General features: G+C 32.8%; 2 long non-coding RNA genes and 1 pseudogene across 3 annotated transcripts; 2 read left to right on the forward strand and 1 right to left on the reverse strand.

Moving 5' to 3' along the window:
* Positions 1 to 1,038: 1,038 nt before the first annotated feature.
* On the forward strand, positions 1,039 to 4,500 carry LOC149890646 (uncharacterized; annotated as a pseudogene). Its single transcript, XR_016450485.1, has 4 exons — positions 1,039 to 1,934; positions 2,104 to 2,190; positions 2,356 to 3,837; positions 3,937 to 4,500. The product of XR_016450485.1 is annotated as an uncharacterized LOC149890646 (transcript).
* LOC145186965 (uncharacterized) lies at positions 1,376 to 5,577 on the reverse strand. The gene is made up of 3 exons (XR_016451082.1): positions 5,437 to 5,577; positions 4,704 to 4,826; positions 1,376 to 1,920 (listed from the first exon to the last, which is right to left on the reverse strand). It is a non-coding gene; the product is annotated as an uncharacterized LOC145186965 (long non-coding RNA).
* Positions 4,703 to 5,595, forward strand: LOC149890647 (uncharacterized). The gene is made up of 3 exons (XR_016451083.1): positions 4,703 to 4,837; positions 5,044 to 5,243; positions 5,448 to 5,595. It is a non-coding gene; the product is annotated as an uncharacterized LOC149890647 (long non-coding RNA).
* Positions 5,596 to 11,612: the final 6,017 nt, after the last annotated feature.

The raw sequence follows: 11,612 nt of genomic DNA on the forward strand, positions 1-11,612 counted from the left end.
AATCATTATTTGCTGTGAACTGAGTATTGTAACATTATTCTTTATAAGAATTTTTATTTTGTTTTATCCAAATTATCCGTTATTATCTAAATTACGATTTATTGCCATTTTTATCGTTGCTATCTAACTATTATATATTATCTATTTTATTATTATAATATATTATCTATTTATCATTATTGTTATAATCTAAATTTACGAATTATATAAAATGGGTTTACAACGCGTTGCAAACGGGTTTAAAAACGCAATGCAAGCTATTTTATTCTTAAGATTAGAAAATTCGAAACGTGACATACTAAGCGTTTTAAAACCGTTTCAAAACGAAAAACAACAATATATAAAAAAAAATTTTTTTTCTTCTTTAATCGGTTTGTAACCCTATGAAATTGAATCTCCATTATTTTTAAATCAAAGACGAAAATATTACCCAGGTAAGATATTATACCATTATTGATTACAGGCATTAATTGAAAGATGTTTCACAAAAATAAGGAAACTTTAGAATTTCTGTAAGCTCATTTTGTTACAAATATTACAGTTCTTAATATATTGATAATTTCACGAATTCATTACAATACAGTTTTGTTATTTTTAAGTTAGTTAACAACGAGTGAAGTTTTAGCGAAATTTGATAATTATGCTTTTTGGCTTTGCCACTCATCGAAGTAATTATCGACTTAATCACAACCGTATTCTTGATTTAGTTATTTTTGGGCGAACCAATAAAGAAGCAGAAACATGTCATTTTAGCGGTGGTTTTTTAAAACGAACTTTACAAAACAAAATAAATCGTCATAGAGCATAAATAAATAGTTGCCCACATTCATTTTATACAGATTCGTAAAAATAGTAAAAAGATAGAGTTGAGGAGTTTTTAGATATTTTAATTTATTATGTATAAATATTTTCTGTACGAAACTCGTTTTTAAAAATAACTATATTTACTAAACGATAATAGTTTCTAAACATATTTTCGAGATTTTAAAAAAATTTAAGATTTTTAAGAACTTATAATATCACTTTACTCTAATTTACAGCTAAACATGGCATCATTTTTACCCTTGTCAATAAAAAAACTGGAAGAAGAAATAGCTCATCTTAATGTATACGATTTGCCATTAAATCCATCAATGATAGTAGGCGAAGGCACATCCGCAATCGTATACATTCACAATTTAAGAAAAAATACAGTTGCTGTGAAAGCGTTTAAGAGGCAAGTTTCGAAAAAAAAGATCATGGATATCGCTCATGTATTAAGAAAACTGGAAAATGATAACGTAGTAAAGTTCTGCGGTTTTAGTACAAAACCGTCAGCGCTACTCTTTGAATATTGCCGCGTTAATGTCGACGGGGAAAAAGTACACAACCTGTCATCACTTTTATCAATATTTAATGACAATACTTATTTCAACTTTAAAGAGAGATTAAACTATATATTCCAAGCCACCAAAGGATTGATTTATTTACACAACAATGGAGTTGTCCATCGTGACTTTAAACCGAGCAACTTACTTGTATTCGGAAGTTTAAATGAAATATCAGTTAAGGTAGCTGATTTTGATGGAATGATGCTCCTAAAAGAAACTATAACTGCAACCGTAACTTCTTTTCCGACAAAAGGAATGACTTTATCGTATACTGCACCAGAAATCTGTTTTGGTTACGTAAAAACTCCATCGAAGAAAACCGATATATTTTCTTGGGCTATTTCTGCTTACGAAATTTTATCAGATCTGTCATCACCTTGGCAAAACGTACTTCCATCTTTAAAGGATCACTTACTAACTGAAGCTTTATGCAAAGGCATCAGACCAATATTGGATGATGTAAAAAATCTCTACCAAACAAAATCAATAGATGCAACAATTACAATTTCATTTATTCATTCTGCATAGAGCGGAGAACCATCGGAACGACCTGAATTAGAAAGGGTAACTGAACAATATACTAATTATTAACGTAACATATGTCCGTAAAAGTAAATTCATTCCGAATAAAATGAAAATACATTTTTTAAATTTATTCTTAATAAAGTTAAAAAAAAAGTTTTTTTGTACAAATTTTTTCGGTTTTAACTCCTAAGCAATTTTTTATTTGCAGTTTATTGAGTTCATGGAGAACACCTTGTCATCCAAGCAAAAGGAAGCTGTGATATTGGAAATTGAAAAATTGCAACCAAATTCTCAGGTAAAATAAGTTAAATCCAAAATTTCAAAACTTTTTTTATTACTAAAAACAATTTTGTGTTTTCAAAATTTTGAATTACTGTCATACATTTGAAAAACGTGTAACTATTTACTAAGACAATAGTGAGACTCCAAAAAACCTTTTTAAAAATTTCGTTCTTATTAGAACCAAGAATTGTTAATGTATGATGGAGTATCCAATGATGGAGTATCCAAGATGACATTAAATTGCAAGAATTCTTTTACAAGTGAAGAGGCTGAGAAAAACAAAATAACCTCATTTGAAGAATCAGAAACACATAATAAGAAACTTGACCTAGCAACTAGTTCCCAGGACAAGCTCCTTGAAAGTGTTTTTTTTAAAGATAATTTAATTGATAACTTTAACAAGGACAATGTTCTAGGGACAAGTTTGCAATCATGTAGTGAGCTCAAGAAGGTAAAGAAAAAAAAACTAACAACTTTTTAAATTTTCTTAAACTTTTTAAATTTATTAAACTATCAAATTTGCATTTTTATTTATTTATGATTTGTAAAGTTTTCACATTTTATACAGTTTTTAATGGTATATTGCTTATATCTTGCTAGAATATTGAATTTATGGACTTCACAGTTAATAAGTTTTCTTGTAAAATCAAAGAAACCCAACCTGAAGAAAATAGTATAGGGTTTAAAGAAAACTCACAATGGTTAAATGAACCTAATTCCCAGGGCCTTCTCCTTGAAAGTCTGGTTATGGGACAATGTTATCCCAATAACACAGAAAATCAAGAGAATGCCCAGGTTTTAAGGTTAAATTTGAACAACAAGGTATATACTAATAGTTTTTCTTTACATTTGTTGTGAAATTTTTCTTTTTACTCACATACTTTTACCAAACTATTTATCTGACAATAATCAACTAAAAAAAATTTTTATTGCAATTTTTATCAAAAACCTTATAGATTAAACTGAGTGCAACAGCTGAGAAACGAACATGCTCTAATGTTCAAAGAGGGATATCTTTTGCTTCAAAAGAAAGAAAAAAACAGATACCATGATATTCGAGGTTCCCTTCGTTGCTTGGCAAAACTTTTGATTGAATTTAGAAAACAATCAAATAATTCCAATGCTAGAGCTGAAGATATGGTGTTGAGTGAAAACTTTGACAAAATAGTAAGTTCAGCAAAATTTTTAACAGGGTACAGAGGCCCAAGAGATATTGACAATCCTAATACTTTTTGCAAGCTTGGTTTTTCACTTCACAACCTAGTTTTAATTGTCCGTGCTGTGTCGCTAAAAGAAAATAATAGCATAAGGACAGAAAAGTGTAGAAATTTTTTAGAACTATATGAATCAGAGTGGCTCATACTTGCAAATAATGCAAGGGCAACCTATAAGTGTAAAAAGGCTAAAGCACCTGAGAAACTTCCTCTTGAAGATGATGTTGTTATCTTTAGATCCTTTCTAGTCAATGAAATAGAAAAAAAATTGTGAAAAATTTGTTGTTAAAGAATACAGATATTTACAAAAACTCACACTTGCACGCTGGATGAGTTTCAATGCACGACGAGGAGGGGAGGTTTCTAAACTAAAACTTTCAGATTGGGAAGGAGTAGAAGATGACAGATGGAAACGTCGAAATGATATTGACCAAATTGAAGATGAGGTAGTTTTTTTTAAATTACTTTTTATTTTAAAACTGTATGGGCTAACTGATGTGAAATTATTTAATTTTGGTTTAAACTGGTATAATCTGATAATCTAGGTAGAGCGGAAACTAGCATGTCACCTTAAATTATGCTACGTTGAAGGAAAGAAAAAAAAGGGCAAATCTGCTTTAGTACCAATTCTATTTACAGATGAGTCAGTTTCAGTGATAAGACTGTTAGTTAAATATCGCACAGCTGCAAACATATTGAGCGACAACTTATATGTATTTGCAAGTGGCTTAAGCGATCTTTATTACTGGGGATGGGACACCTTACAAGCTTTAACAAAGAAGATACCATTATTAAAGCAACCAAAACTAATCACACCTACAAGAACTCGTAAGCTCCTTGCAACTCTGCTGCAGCTCCTAGACATGTCACAGGCTGAACTAACATGGCTTACAAACAATATGGGGCATACTCATAATGTTCATTTTGCATGGTACCGCAAAGAAGATAGTCATATAGAATTGACAAAAGTGGCAAAAATTTTAACAGCAGTAGATAAGGGAAAGAAATTAAAAAACAAAAAAATAGACAATGTTTTAGATGATGACAAAAGTGATTATGAAGTTGAAGGTATCAATTCTGTAACAGTTGATAAGCCAACTGAAGGTTAGTAATTTATAATGAATGAAGTTTTTAAACGAAAAAACTGAGATTATAACTACACTAGGATTTAACGAGTAACATTGAAATCAAACTATAATCAATGCATTAATCATTTTAAGAATTACAACACAGAATTTATACTAAAATCTTATATGGCAAACACTAATACTTAACCAGATTAACTAATTTTGAAAATAAATAAACTCAGTACCTGTATCTGTAGCTGTGATTGCAAACTTTATTTCAGATGAAAGAACAAAGCAAACCAAAGAAATCAAACGTAAACAGAAAGAAAATTCTGATATTGCCATTGCAGATGATGAAAATGGTGTTTCTAGTAAAAGGGTAACAAAATATTAAATTACAGAGAAAATTACAAACTAAAATATTAATTTTTGTACATTTTTTTTTATAGTATATATCAATATAAAAATATATATGTGCACACACACACACACACACACACACACACACACACACACACACACACACACACACACACACATATTTTTCAAAAAAGAAAAGAAAATTATTTACTAAATTTTATTTAGAAAAAAACATGGAGTAAGTGGTCAACAGAAGAAATGAAAGAATTGGAATTAGCATTCAAAGCATACTTTATTTCTAATAAAAGACCCCAGCATCACAATTTCTTGAATGTTTTAAGCAAATTTCCTCATCATAAGTTGAGAGGATTAGAAAAAGTTAGGGATAAATTCAACAGTGAATTTAAGAAGATAAAGAATTCTAGGTAAAATTCTGTTTCCTCAATAAAATTTGATTCATATAACCTGCATATGTGATTTAAATGATTATATGATAATCATATATATATATATATATATATATATATATATATATATATATATATATATATATATATATATATATATATATATATATATATATATATATATATATAATGTTTAAAAAATAAGACATACTTTTGCTTTAGAAAAAGTAAAATTACAGAATATGAAGAAGCTGGAGCATAATTCTTTTAAATATTTACTAGATTTATTTTTTATATATTTTAACGTTTACATTTACTATTGCTGTAAAAATTTTATTTTAAAAACTTTTCTTTCGCCATCCTTAGCTAACCTTTCTATTTAATGACGCGCTACTGCATATTCACACCCCCTCCCGTCTTTTTTCCCTTTATTGCAAGATGAGAAAGATCGTTGTTGAAAATGAAAGAAAATCAATCAATATTAATTTTTGACCAACATAAAGTAGTCTTATTTAAAGTTGAAAAATTTAAAAATCCCATCAAAATGATTATAATCGCCAATTTTTTAACGGAATTAGTTCTTTGACTTGAAACAAAGTTTGCAACGCAAATTGATGTTTTACACAGAAACAAGAAAGAAAAAGTGGGGTTAAACTTTCAAAAAAAGGTATAAAAGTTCTGGAGAGAACAAAAAAAAATATAATAGTAGAGTAATTCCCATTTAACGACTTTGAGCTTTATTCTTACGGATTATGATGAAGGCAACAAGTCTTCATTTCGTTTTAATTTAGTTGTATGCTGTGATGTATTTCGCATTATCAATTATAACTCCAAGATGTTTCTTTTATGTTTTTCAATTTTTTTTAAGGTTAATTAAACAAGAAAAAGAAAAACTAATTTGTAAATAATAATTTTCGCACTTTCCTCGTTCTTTCTGTTTATATACAGTTTTTCTCTCTTCTTTTATAAGTAAAAAAAATGTTTGCTTTTAAAAACCTCCACTAATCGCATCCAGACGCGCTTAGCAGTAAAACTACAAACCGCGGCATAAATCAACAACAATGATGAAGATGTGGATATGGTTTTCTCAGTATTCAGTATATAATATAATAGAAGCTTTTGAATCAGTATCGTGTAAAGTTGGATCCGCTTATACTAACTTTTCGATATATACAAATATTTGATTTCACTGTTTAAACGCTTCCGGGCAAATTTCAAATAAAGTCCTTAGAAATCCCTCATTCGAATGTATTTAAGTATAATTATACATTTTAATTCAAGATTAGGGAAATTAAAACTCTTTTAGTGAACAAAAAAAAAATTTAAATTGGATCCGTTTGTAATGGATAAAGAGGTGGTCGCCCTTAACGATATATGTTCCTATGTATGTATGTATGTATGTATGTATGTATGTATGTATGTATGTATGTATGTATGTATGTATGTATGTATGTATGTATGTATGTATGTATGTATGTATGTATGTATGTATGTATGTATGTATGTATGTATGTATGTATGTATGTATGTATGTATGTATGTATGTATGTATGTATGTATGTATGTATGTATGTATGTATGTATGTATGTATGTATGTATGTATGTATGTATGTATGTATGTATGTATGTATGTATGTATGTATGTATGTATGTATGTATGTATGTATGTATGTATGTATGTATGTATGTAGAAATGTTTAGTGGTGCAACCGAACACTCATAAAAGCGAGGCATGCCTTAAATCACCCGAGTAGTGCGAAACCTAAAACTTCGTTTTAATGAACGCATTGAAACCCATGTTTTGAATAATTTGGCGCTGTATAACTTGCCAAGCGCTAAAAGAACTTATTTATAGATAATAATTTTTCAGGTATCATGCTATATTTCTTTTAAGATATAATCAAAGCACAATTTAAAATTTCTTTAGCTTTAAATTTTTTTTTTTTTAAGCTTTTTAGTCCACTATTTTAAAAGCCTAAATATCGTGCTTTTAAAAAAAGCTGTCTTTTTAAAACTTAATTTATAAAAAAGTCTAATTTGTTATCTTTAGAAAGAGCTTGACTCATTATATTTTTTCAAAAAAATTAATTCATCAAAATATTTTTGAAGAATCAAAAAACAACATTTTTATAGAGTTTCATTAAACGCTAATTCTTGAAAAACGAAGCTTTGAAAGACGAAGCTTTTATCTGAAAACGGTAATAAAGTCGGAATATGGAAAGAGTCAGCTTTTTTAAATGCATCTTTATTCAAAAATATATAGCTATTGGTACTTTTCCATCTCTGATAATTAAATGCAGCTTTAAAGTGGCTTTGATGTTTATTAACTCACCTTTTTTTTCTTTTTTTAATAAAAGAGTCTTACGGAGTGAAATAATAGGTTCAAGTTTTAAGGAGGGAGTTTTTAGTGATAAAAGACAGTTCTAAGTAATTAAAGCAATGCTATTACTATACTATTACATTAATAATATTATAATTACAGGTAAACATTTAAAAATTGTTTAGCATTGAATTAATTTAAAACAACAGTTTAAAAATTTAGTTGTGTTAATTATTACATGGCAATTTAAATTTTGGGTCAAACGTTTTTATCATCTTTCGAAACGACCGCTAATCAAGCAATGCCATTAGGTAGCTGTTATTAATTATTTCAATCACGTATCCTGACGCCCTTAATATTCACTTGATTCCGTTGGCGACGCGGCGATTTGGTGCTCAAAGCACTCTCTTATTTTCTGGGTCTTTGTCTTTCCACTATATCGGGAAGATGTAGAATTGATTTCATCAATTTTACGTTTCAAAAATACTTTCTCTGAATTTCGTTTTTCGTTTTCGTCCGTGTAACTTGTGTGTGTCTTGATGTATTTTCTGAATATGCGCTACCAAGTTACTGGAATTTTTTCCGGCTAGAGTTGTGCCACACGCGCCCTCATTATTCTTGTCCTGTACTAGACTTGTGGATTTGTCGGTTTTTTCATCGTAAATGAAGAATTCCCATACAGAACTGTAACGTTTCCCACCGCCCAACAACCTTGATAAACTCTTTATTCTATTATTGATTGATTTTTAACTCTTAAGAATCTTTATATACTTAAATTATTTTGAAACAAAAGAATGAACGTAATGAATTTATACTTAACAGATTGACAAGCACGTGACCAGTTTTGTAATCCAATGATATAATAAAGATAAATTCTTTTTCTTAGGGCCTGTTTATATAGAAAGCGGGCTGGCTCGGGAAACGAGCAAGCCTGTTTGCCTAGATCTCGGCGTCATCAATATTTTAGCTTAATTTTATTTTGCGTTTATATAAATAAACGAGCTGACCCGGATGGCGATCCGGGCTAGTTCGTTTAATCATATAAACGCAAAATAAAATTAAGTTGAAATAAGGACGACGCCGAGATCTCGGCAAACGGGCTGGCTCGTTTGCCGAGCCAGCTCGCTTTCCATATAAACAGGCCCTTAATTAGTTATTCTTAATATCATCGTTGGGGTCCAACATGTGCGCTAACATTAAAGCAAGTACGTAAAGTAAATTATTTATCAAAAGAAGAAGAAAAAAATCATTAAAATAATCTTTTTTTTTAATATTCAATAATTTTCGTCCGGTAATAATTCCGAATTCCTATTTTCGTTTCTGATGCTAATATTCAATTTCAGTTTTCGTTCATCAGATAATTCCTAATTTCAGTTTTTATTTACATTAACAAAGTCAATTATCTTTACTTTTAACTTTACTTCACGCTAATGAAAATATCACTGCATACAGGTTGAATCAAACGACACTAAAATATAGAAACACGCGAGAACTGATTGAATAGTAGTTTTCTAAGGTCAGTATGTTGTTATTTTTGGTGACTGTTTGTTTAAAGTGAAATCTGAAAAACTGACCTGCATTTAAAAAATGAATGTTTTTAACTTTCTTTTTAAGACAAAAGCAATTCAAAAATACAACAACAAAAAAAAAACAAGTGAATACCACAAGCTTTCCGCGTTTTAAAATAATACTTTTTTGAAAATAAACCAAAGTAAAAGAAGAGTTTGAAGTGTGATTAAATAAGCGTGTTGCGGCAATCATTTCGTCATAAAACAATTAATGTTCCCCTGGTTAATATGTATAAATGTTGCAATAATCAAATTGTCATAAGCGTAAATCGTTTGGATAGGGTGCTTGTTTAAAACAATTATTGCCCCTCCCCCCCTTTTTTTTTTTTTTTTTTGCCATTCTAATTCCACAATCCATTTCAATACCTTTTTTTTCTACATCTACGTCTATAGGTGTACAAGCGAAACTCACCGGCGAAATATAGGTGTACAAGCGAAACTCACCGAATACCGCCGCGAGTATCGGAAAGACAGTTTCAATGGTCATCGCCCGTCCTCTTGACATGCAACCATCGGGCTACTGTTGTAGCCGTCATCCTTGCAGCAAGTCGCTTTTCGGATACGTGTATCGACTTCCCCAAGAACTAGCTATGCAGGTTCGAGCCAACGTTTTCATCCAGAAAGATGTCCACGAATGACTCTCGCGCTGCAGTCACTTGCGATCATTTGTAGTGATCTTGCGATCTTAGCCACCTTCAGCTGTTTTAGCTTCCGGAGGGTCCTACTCGTGATCTTTCCGATCGCCTCTATAGCAATTCTGATGACTTCAACTCTTTCGACTATGTCGTCGTACGAACCCTCGATTTCTCGAGTCCAAGTTAGGTCGCGCTTGAGTGGCTCGTATTTAGCAACCTTCTCATCCTCGCGCAAGCCAAGGTAATCCGCCGACCGCTCGTAAGAACACATCATGTCGATGATAGTTATTACACTATCATCTTTTACAACGATGTCGGGTTTATAGTGCCTGCCATTAGCGAGGCACGTTCTCTCACGCCAAACCTGCTTGGCCCACCGCTGAGCCTAAGCTCTTTGGCGAGTTTATTGCAATGCAGATTGTGACGCCAGGAGAACGCATCCCCGCTTGTATGACATCCAGCCAAGATGTGACAATCCGTTTCTGCTGTAATTCCGCACTTCCGACATTTTTTAAGAGCTTGATTAGGGATGCCTCGGGACTGGTTGATCTTTGTAGGTATGGAACCGGACATGGCCTTCCAAATCAGAATCTTGTTGCCTGACTTCAAGTTTGTATCCATCATCCAGGCTCGGCTGACCGAGTTCGATACCGCGATAGTCTTCAAGGCCGAGCCGTTGGTAGTTTTACCGAGGTTATCGGCCCTTCTGGCTTCGCAGCATTCCCTCGCAGCCGCCAGATCTATCCCCTGTAGACCTGCTCTATTCCACAAGATTCCGTTCTTCTGTGCCAGCCCTGCACCCACCACGCGAACCACCCCGTCCTCCGACAGTGCCATCTTTTCAGAGGCTCTCAAACGTTGAATGACGATGCCCTTAGAGAAGTCCGGGATACCCAGACCCGCCCTAAGACGCATCCAATCACTACTGCACCATGTGGGAAGATGCAAGATGTCTTTGAACCAATTCCTCACAAGCCGTGTCCACCGCCGATGCTCACAAATGCCGGAATCCGACATTCGGAGTACGTAGTTCATTTTAGAACAAACCACATCCCTCAGGGTCTTCACTTTTTGCTCGGGTTTGAGTCTGCATCTTGCTAACCTGGTTAGCCAAGACTTCCATTCCTCAGTCGGAAGCACTACTCTACCAGTTGGTTCAATCGCTACACCTAGATATTTACCTAGCTGATCATATGACATAGATAGGATTTCAATATCCGAGTTGTTCACTTTCCACCATCTATGCGGTCTTGTTAGGACCTTCATTGACCGCTTTCCTTTACCCTTTACGGGAAGTACTCGCAGCGATTGACACTTTTCTGGGTTTACAGAGAGTCCCTTCTCCCCAAAGAAGGTACCACCGTTCTCCCCAAAGCGTTCATCTCCACCGCGTCCTTCGCCAACAACACAAAGTCATCAGCGAAGGCGAGGGAAGAGACGACGTGTCCGTTTAGTTCTAATCCGCAGCCAGATGCCTCCAGTCTCTCCGCCAACTCGTCCAACACAAGGTTGAACAAGAGGGGTGACAAGGGACATCCCTGCTTGACTCCAGAATTAATATGTATTTCTCTGGTCTTCGTTTTCCCCATAGATATATTCGTGACAGCTCCCGCATATAAGCTTTGAACTACTTTTAATACACCAGGTGGAACACCTTTTCGGCACAACGCTTTTTCTATCGACTCGTGCAGAACCGTGTCAAAGGTCTTTGCGAGATCGATAAATACGATGTTGTGCTCTAATCTGCGCTTTCTCTGAGACTGGAGAATGTACTGGATGGTTTTTACATTCTCAAAGCATCCGTCAACAGGGACGAATGCTTTCTGTCTCACATGATGACGCAGATTCTTTCTAATCCGCCTT

The sequence above is a fragment of the Hydra viridissima genome, unplaced genomic scaffold (genome assembly GCF_058129835.1).
Source record: "Hydra viridissima isolate aposymbiotic clone 2 unplaced genomic scaffold, HvirCarnegie_v1 scaffold_3, whole genome shotgun sequence".
Classification (NCBI taxonomy): domain Eukaryota; kingdom Metazoa; phylum Cnidaria; class Hydrozoa; order Anthoathecata; family Hydridae; genus Hydra; species Hydra viridissima.